Genomic DNA, 9,408 nt, shown 5'->3' with positions numbered 1-9,408 from the left:
AGATCTTTGTCTTGGACATTTATGGCAGTCATGATTCGGAGGGAACCTGAGTCTGAGTCAGACGCTTGCAATGAGCACAGGAATGGGTCTTGGTTCCTGTTGCTTGAAGTGGAACTTGCTCTTGGTTTTGAACTTGCATCGTCAGTCAGTAGATGGGGGGCGGTGTCTGTGGCTTGACATTGCAATTCGCTGGAGTTCACTGACTGGAGGGGCAGAGGCTCACGGACTTGAGTCCATTTCTTCAGATGTTTGAAGTCTATTAAGGGTTCAAAGCGGTTAAGCAGGTCTTTCCCAATGAGGAGAGGATATGTGTTGAGTGGTGAGACGTATACTGGGTGAACAAGGTTCATTGGTCCCACTGTTAGGTGAATTGGGGCCACATATTTTAGTTGTAGGCCTGTGTGGAAATATGCTTGGAGGTTCAGCTCACACCTTTGAAGTTTAAAGGTTCCATTAGACCTCTTTGTCCTGTTTTGGACTTCTTCAAGGAGTTCTGTTGACATTAGGGTGATGTCAGCTCCAGTGTCGAGGAGGGCTTCGATCTTGATGTGTTGTTCGATGAAAACGGAGAGGTAAAACTTCCTTGCTATACCTTTCTCAATGAGATCACCCAGGAGTTGTGGGACTGGAGTTTGGGATGAGAGAGGTAGGATGTCAGTATTTATTTCGTTTTCTTCGGAGGAGTGGCAGACGACCAAGACAGCACTTTCAGGAACTGGAGTGGTTTCCACAGCAGGTGTTTGTTGGATGCTGCTGTGATCTGACCCATCAGGTGTTGGATCAGTTTCTGACTGTTTTGTGGGATGTTCAGGTGGGACTTCTTGTCCGTTTGGAGTTATGGTGCTTGTGGTTCTCTGGGAGAGAGATGAGGTGCTGTTCTCTGGGGTGTGTTGAGTCAGGTGGTCGCTGCCATCTCATCCGGCCGCTAGTCAGGATGAATCTGGTTTCTTTTCCTCTTCCCACTTCCGGTCTTCCTCCTTTCGTTGGAAGAACTCTTTCATCATCATTTTCATCAGCTCTTGAGAGTCGAAACAAGGTGAAGTCTTTTGTTCTGGTATGGATTCATTTTCAGCTCGGTCAGCTTGGAATCTTTGTGAGTTTTTTCGTCGATTCCTTGGGCTGGTTGCTCCAGGGTGTGTTTGTCGTTTTCCCTTGGATTCCCATGAGCTTTTCCCTCTGGGGTTTCCAAATGAGCTTGGCTGATTCCAAGTTTTCTCCCAATGACTCTCATGAGGTCTTGATTGGTTCCATGAATTTTCCCAGTGACGTCCAGGTGAGCGTTGTCGTCCACGTGGTCCACCCCAGCGGTTGTCTCTCTGTTTAGGTCGAGTACCAGTGTGGGAGTCCCACTCTCTGTTGGACGAGGATGCATTCCACTCTTTGGGTGTCGGCTTGGCAAGGTCTTGACGCTGGGTGCCCTCTAGGGCCAGCCCCTGACTCTGAGTGTTGAAGTCAAGAACTGTGGTGGGTTTGGTGCCCTTTTCTAAGGCCATCTTCTGTTTGTAGTAAGCTTTGTGCGCCAAGTCTCTTAACTGTTGAGCACTCATTGTGCGTGGACAGGCAAGGACGCCAAGATGGTGGCTCACCCCAGGATGGAGGTTTCTCAGGAAGAGAGTTTTGAAGTTCAATTCTTCCTCCATATTCTGTTCGTTGCGAGACCCGAAGTACGCTAGCCTAAGTGGGCTATAGAAGACTTGAGGAGATTCATGGCGACCTTGTTTTGTTTCCAGGGCAGCCACTAGTCCTTGTTCTGACTCAGGGTCGGCAAACTCTTTAATGAGAGCTTCTCGGAGCAGGTGGTAATAAGTCTTTGTGTGGGCAGGCTGCTGGTCCAGGAAGCTGCGCACTTCAGAGCTGGATGTGGCTCTGAGCAAATAAAGTCTATCTTTGTCAGTGACATTGGGTCTCATTTCCAGATGGAAGTCAATATCTTGCAGATAACTCTGAACATTTGGATTACCTGGCACATTTGGAGTGAGTTTGCCAATGTTTCTACCAAGCTTGTCAAGGTCTCCAAGGTCCAAGCCATGAGATGATCTGTGCTGGCTGAAGCAAGTTCTTTTAGCTTAGTGGGGAAATAGGATTCTTCGGAGGGAGCTGGTGACTGTTTTGGCACTGCCCCCTTCTGATCATGTGCCAGTCCAGGAACAGGGGAGCCGGTCCTGCTTGGTAAAGGTGAAGTTGGTGTTCGACGTGTTCTTGACGGCTCGCAGTGCAATTCATATGCATGCTTGAGTTCCTCTTTAATACTGTCGGACTCTTCTTTGATGTAGTCAAGCTAACGTGTTAGGCGGCTGACCTCATTTCTTGACTCATTCAGGTGAGTTTCGAGAGCTTTAATTCGGCTGTTCTTGTCTCTGAAGTCAGCCTTTGCTTTTCCCAGTAGCTGTTCTGCGTACTGTAGCTTGTCAGAGAGGTCAGCGTAGTCTGCTCTGCCTCGTTCCATTTCTTGCGTAGTAGCTGCTAGGGTCTCTTTTAGCCTGTTGATCTCCTCTTTTGCGCCTTGTTCCACTTCATCAGGCCCTTCTTGTCGTTCCTGAGCCTCCAGCTCCAGCTGTTCGATGCGTCGTTGTGCGCGTGTCAGCTCCTGCAGGCAATGGGCGGCTTGCCTGTCGCTCAGTTTGAGGGTGGCGATGAGTGTGTGGCTTAATGAGCCGGTGATCTTGGCTAGTTCTTTGTGACTGTAGCTCTGGCTTGGGTCTTGTTTCATGAGGCTTGCTATGTTGTCATCCAGCTGGTCCTGTGTCTGATGCTTTAGTGTTTCAGTGGCTTTAGGTAGGATGCTGTCTGTTACAACACTTAGCCAGGTCTCCAGGTCCTCCCAGTGTCCAGCAGGGTCTGTTGTGCGAGACATGTTTTTGGCACTACGAGGGAGATCTAAACTGACACAGACCTTGAAGAAAAGAACAAAACAAAACACAACAAAACAAAACAAACAAGCAGGGCAAATCAAAGGTGTAAGGGTGCAATGTCAAGCGTGAGCTAATGGGAATGAGTAATGAGTGTGTAAATGTGCAGGTAAGACTGGTTCTCGACTGTGGTCCTCTCGTGGATGTGCTTCTAACTCGGAGTCTCTGCGAAAAGAATCAGTGAGCACACACAGATAGCACAGCTAGAGAAGAGCAGAAGAAAAGAAGAGCACAAAACAACCGAATAGCATTTAGCGAAGAGCAGAATAATAATGGGGTGCTTCCAGTTTCCCTATAAAATTAAGTTTCTGTCTTTAACACTGTTTGCAGAATGAGTTTTGTAAAATTTAATTTAGAAGGATGGTTCTAGACAGGGGTTTTGAAAAGGATTTCAAAGTACCAGGACTGTGATTGTTATTAAAATTCCCTTCGGGGTGAAAGAAAAACAATAACAATGACAGTATTGGTTTCTCAGCTAGTAGGATTGACAACCATGCACCATGAAGCATTTCTAGACGCGTGCTCGGGGTTTATGGACGCCTACCAGTCTCCTTGTCGACCTGCTTGAGCCTAGGCTGAGTAGGATAACAGGATGAGGAGGGAAGGTAAAGTGAGTGTTATACTATTTTAAAAGAAGTGTTCCGTTTCCCAAAATTTTGTTAAATATTTCTCAAACACTCTGCTTTTATGAATTTCACAGGTACAATTCCACAAACCAGCAGCAGTAGTCAAACCAGAAGAGGACAGCTGAGAGAGAGAGAGAGAGAGAGAGAGAGAGAGAAAGAGAGAGAGAGAGAGAGAGAAGAAGAGAGTGAAGTTTTGCTCCCAAAATTTGGAAAAATTACAGGGTTGACAGAGTGGTGGCGCTAGGGAGTCGCTACACCTAGGGGGTTGGCTTACTGCGCTAGCAGAAGTCAACTGACCCAAGTATTGAGGGAGACCCCAAAATGTTCCTTTGAATAAATGAATTAAATCAAAGACTAAGGGAGTGAAAGTCTGAGAATACACTTTATTTTAAGTAAAATTTTGAATTCAAATTTGGAAATTATAGTTGTGAATTAAAATTGTAATGGGTTAAGCCTTAAACATTGAGAGCAATTATAATCGAATTAATTAATCAAGTATCATCTGAATTAGGGAAGCCCAAATCCCAATTAATGACTAATGAAATTAAAATTTCAAAGCCATAATTATTAGTTAATGATTACAATTGACAAACTACCATTAAATTAATCCACAAATATCCCTACCATATGAAAGCTAAACTGCAATTGATTATGAAATTGATTTACAATTAAAATTGAAATCGAATTAAAATTCCCAATCAAAAATTCATATTCCCAGATGTCATTAAAATCAGTAAGAGCAGTTACAAATAACAGGAAATGTCATTAACAGTACTCAGGACGATTGCTAATTATAAAACAAAACCGTGTTTAACTGTAGTTAGAGTAAATTTAGGAGAGAGACAACTCTTCAACAAATGAGATTAACAAAACAGGTTTATTAATTTATCATTTGTCACGTTCTCTCAAATGGGAGGAGATGAGAAAAGATAAGATGTGTAAGTTAGAGAGAGAGAGAGAGGTGAAAGCACTAGAGTGAATTAAAGTTCAGTAAGAAAGAAGTCATTCCAACATTGCAACATTGCATTCAGACCACAAAATGCTATGCTAGCCACTAGCTCTTTAGCAATGCTACTAGCTTTACATAGACTGTAATGCAACCGCGCTAGTTTTAGCTAGCTCAGCTTGTGCTAAGCTTTGTTTACACACAGTTGAATATGGCGCTGGCAGACTGCGCATGCGCACTTAAAGGTTATCCAGGAAAAGGCTTCTTAGGGCTTCTGGGTTACAGCTGTCACTGTCGTGGTGACCGTGATGCACAACCCTAGACAGCGCACAACAAAGAATACACTTGTTCTATACTCTTTGCACACAGACAACTGTTAAGGATGCTGGTGTAGAGAGACGAGGCAGATACGGATTTCCACAATGTATAAAGACTACTTTAATTAACACAGGGCAAGAACACCAAACATACACTAAACACAACAGAGAACGGACAAGGAGTGCAGGGAGTGAGTGCATTATAAAGGGAGTGCAGATAATAGAGTCCAGGTGCAGGTGATCCGTGATGATGGGGAGATGACGAGGGAAGTGAGTGCAGGTGTGGAGAACAGGAGGATCATGGGATATGGAGTCCGGGAGACAAGGGATCTGTGACAGTACCTCCCCCTCCCGGTAGGCGCGTCCTCGCGCCGTAAATAGAATAACCGGGAGGGGGGGTGGGCGCCCTGGAGACCTCATGCAGGTGCCGGGGGATGAGTGGACTGGAGTGGAGGTCTCCAGGGTGGATCCATGAGCCATGGCGGGTCTGGAGCCTAGGCAGGCCACGGCGGGTCAGAAGCCTTGGCAGGCCACGGCGGGTCAGGAGCCTTGGCAGGCCACGTCAGAGGCCCACCCACATGTGTGGCCCCCACATTTCCCCCACCCACGGGTACTTGCCCCCCCCCCCAAAAAATACTTGGAGAGGTTTAGGATCATATTGAGGAGTCCAAGGAATAAAGTCAGTATGTGGGTGGAGGAGCATGGAGCTGGTTTGGCGGTGGATACTGGAGCGGCGGGCTCGGCGGCTGAGACTGGCGCTGCTTGCTCGGCGGCGGAGACTGGCGCTGCTTGCTCGGCGGCGGAGACTGAGGGCTCGTAGGCAGCGGCTGGAGCTGAGGGCTCGTAGGCGGCGGCTGGAGCTGAGGGCTCGTAGGCAGCGGCTGGAGCTGAGGGCTCGTAGGCGGCGGCTGGAGCTGAGGGCCAGTTCATTCCCTCAAATACAATTAAGATCCCCACAGGCACTGGAGCTGGCTCTGTGGGGACTGGAGCGGGCTCTGGAGATACTGGAGCGGGCTCTGGAGATACTGGAGCGGGCTCTGGAGACACTGGAGCGGGCTCTGGAGACACTGGAGCGGGCTCTGGAGATACTGGAGCCGGCTCTGGAGACACTGGAGCCGGCTCTGGGTACACTGGAGCGGGCTGTTTCCTCCTCCTCCGCTTTCGGGACCCAGTTGAGGAGTGTGGGTTCCGTGTGGGGCAGGCAGGGAGTTCGCTGGAGGGGCATGCGGAGGAAGACGGAGATTGACTGACTGGCCCGGCCAACCGTGTTTCCGGATGGACTGGAGACATACACTGATCATGAACCGTGTCCACGAAGAATTTGGAGCCATTTAACCACAAAATTAAACTGATAGTTTCACTTAAGGAGAAACGAAAAACAGGTTCATCAAAACGAATAGTGTTGTCGTCCAGTCCATCCAGAAACAGGGCGATCAACTGAGCGTCGGGCCAGTTAGTCAAGAAAGCAAGCTCAATGAACTCCTCCACATACCTCTCCAGCGAACGACCCACCTGCAGGAGCCCGATGAGGCGATCGCCAGCTGCCAGATGGGAGAGAGGCCTTGGAGGAGCAGAAGCCAGGGAGCTGGTGGAAGTCTCCATATTCCAGTTTGTGAAAATCCAGTTGGTAAAGGTCCGTTCTTCTGTTAAGGATGCTGGTGTAGAGAGACGAGGCAGATACGGATTTCCACAATGTATAAAGACTACTTTAATTAACAGAGGGCAAGAACACCAAACATACACTAAACACAACAGAGAACGGACAAGGAGTGCAGGGAGTGAGTGCATTATAAAGGGAGTGCAGATAATAGAGTCCAGGTGCAGGTGATCCGTGATGATGGGGAGATGACGAGGGAAGTGAGTGCAGGTGTGGAGAACAGGAGGATCATGGGATATGGAGTCCGGGAGACAAGGGATCTGTGACAACAACAAATAATACAAGCACAATAATTACTGAACTGACAGCGCAGTTCATTCACAATGAACCATCTGCAATTAATAATAGTAACATTACTGAGATCTCGGCGATCTGAATCATTCGTGTCAGTTTCTGGACACGCAACAACATGCAGGATTTACTGCAACAATACTTGATAGAGAATTTTCAAAATAATCCCATTCAAATCAAACTCCGACACGTATAGTGTTTACGAGTATTAATATCTCATCTCACGAATGAGCGGATATAGGCGGCACATTAGGTAGCTACTCTCTAATGTGACCATGCAGGGATTTTAGCTTAGTTGAAATAACATTGGAACACGCAATATTATCCACTATAGCTAAGGCCTTAAAGAACAAAGCAAGGGACTCTGTCCTGGTGCGCTCTCAGGCGATTTTCCTTTTGTCTTGGCAGACAATCTTAGATTAATTTACTGCAGTTTTAACAACAACAACAAAACGTACAGACAAACAACTCGAGTTCAGATTTCATTCATCAACCGCGCCTTATGTGCAATCATTGTAATGACAATCAAAAACCTCGTTTCTGTTTCTAATCTATTTTCCGGATCAATAGAAAGATACAATCACACAAGTTACTTGTTTTGTGTACAAATTAGATTAAGCTGCCCGCATTCTCCACCATTACTGTAATGTACCTTAGGTCATTTATTAGCTCAATTTGATTGTTACAGGGAATAAGAATTGAATCAACTGTAAATGATTCACTGTAAATGATTCAGAATTAATATTTAACACTTCATCAATTATTCGTCCAGCGAAAATTGAGGTTAGAGTATTTTACCAATTCTGGATAAAATATTATTCTGCGGCCAACAATAACAATATTTTATTATGATTACTGTTATTATTGTAATTATTATATTATAAGCAAGAGGTAACTTGATCTTTTACGTTTAAGGCAGTAATTTGACACACAACACAAGAAACTCGTATATGTGAAAATCAAAACAAGATTTATTGACTACTTCTAATGATTACAGGAAACTAAGGCTAAACACACACACACACACACACACACATACATACATGCACACACATTCGCGGAGTTGATGAGTTATTAAAAGTCCCAAGTTCAGTGCTAACTTAACTCATACCCTGAGGAAAATCACAAAAGCAGAGCTTTGGCTTGATTCTTTAGGTTTAAAGGAGTTTCACCAGTTTCCAGCAAGAGAGAGAAGTTTGCTTGTACCTGCGTTTGCTCTGACAGCTGAGGTAGTCGGATTGTTCCGTGACTCGTGTACAGCGGGATCCCGTTCTGGATTGGCTGTCTTTCAGGTGACGTCTTCTCGGGAAAGCCCTGTGGGTTGCGCGGAAGCTTTGAAGGATGCTGCTGGCTGATGCAACGCGCTATTCTGAGCGTCTGGCTGGAGCGGCTCTCTTCTTGGGAGACTTTGGTCAGATATTTCAAAGAGGGTTTTGGAGTCTGGATGTGACGGCTGTTGATCAGCGGCGTGGCTCGTAGTTGAAATCGGCGGCTGTTAGATGGAAAATCAGCCCCGATAAAGGATCTTCTCAACTTCTTCTTTTCAGCATGACCCAAGCAACTTTTCAGCCGTGGTCAAAGTATTTCTGACCGACTTCTGACTTCCAGCTTCTGACTCACAGCTTCTGACAGCATAGTTTTTAAAGGAGCAATTCTGGCTCCATCCTTCAGATGCAATCCTCCAATGAGACGTTGCTACGGAGATTAGACACGCCTATTGTCTATTGATCACATCGCGTGATATCTGCAGAACATTGTCCTGTTTTATTAACAACTTTATAGTTTCTTAATATTTTCCTGATACTGAATTTCAATGTTTCATTCACACAGAATTACAGAGAATTATAAACTCTGTATTTAGAGCTCAAACATGACACACTTCTTACACACATATTACTAGACTGACCTAATTAAAACAATGATTATAAGAGAAAGAAGATGCATACAGGAATACAAACATAAAATGCATTGACTCCAACATATTAGTAATCACATCATAGCAAATGTTATTCTGGATATAGTTAATACTTTAAGTAATCGACAATTGTCCCTTTTGAGATTCAAGATTGAGTCCTTAAGCATAGTTTAAACTTTGACCGGAGTCACGAGTGACCGGGTCAGGATGGATTGCTCACACAAGGGAGATAATGATTGTCACGGTGCACATAAAAACAAGATGTTGAGATCCAGTTGCAGCATAAGTATTTATTGGGGAATCCAGAAACGTTAATCCAAAGGCAGGCAAGGGTCAAAATCCAAAATATCCAGTCCACAAAACAAAAGCCAGAGAAACAAACAGTGCACATAACAATACAACGAACCACAACCAAGGACAGACACAACTCAGTATAAATAGACAGACACTAATAACATAATACAGAACAGCTGAGTGCAATGAACGAGGTTAATGAGTCCAGGGAAGTGTCTATTGGGTAATGTAGTGAATGTATGGGTGGAAATGAGAGTCCGGGAAGGAGTGCCCTCTAGTGGCTAATTCGGGCACTCTCACTGACGGTCGTGACATTACCCCCCCTCAAAGGAGCGGCTACCAGACGCTCCACCAGAAAACAAAAAAACAAAAACACCAGCAACTCAGGAGGGAGGTGGACAGGAGGAGGATCAGGGGGAGGGATGGCGGGCCAGATCCAGGGTCCCCAACTGA

General features: G+C 45.6%; 1 pseudogene; it reads right to left on the bottom strand.

Annotated features, from left to right (window-relative positions):
• Window positions 1–929: 929 nt before the first annotated feature.
• LOC137019147 (uncharacterized) lies at window positions 930–2,854 on the bottom strand (annotated as a pseudogene).
• Window positions 2,855–9,408: the final 6,554 nt, after the last annotated feature.

The sequence above is a fragment of the Chanodichthys erythropterus genome, chromosome 1 (assembly GCF_024489055.1).
Source record: "Chanodichthys erythropterus isolate Z2021 chromosome 1, ASM2448905v1, whole genome shotgun sequence".
In the NCBI taxonomy this organism is placed as follows: Eukaryota; Metazoa; Chordata; class Actinopteri; order Cypriniformes; family Xenocyprididae; genus Chanodichthys; species Chanodichthys erythropterus.
Note: the sequence above shows the minus strand (reverse complement) of the source record. Positions and strands in the feature narration are given on the sequence as shown.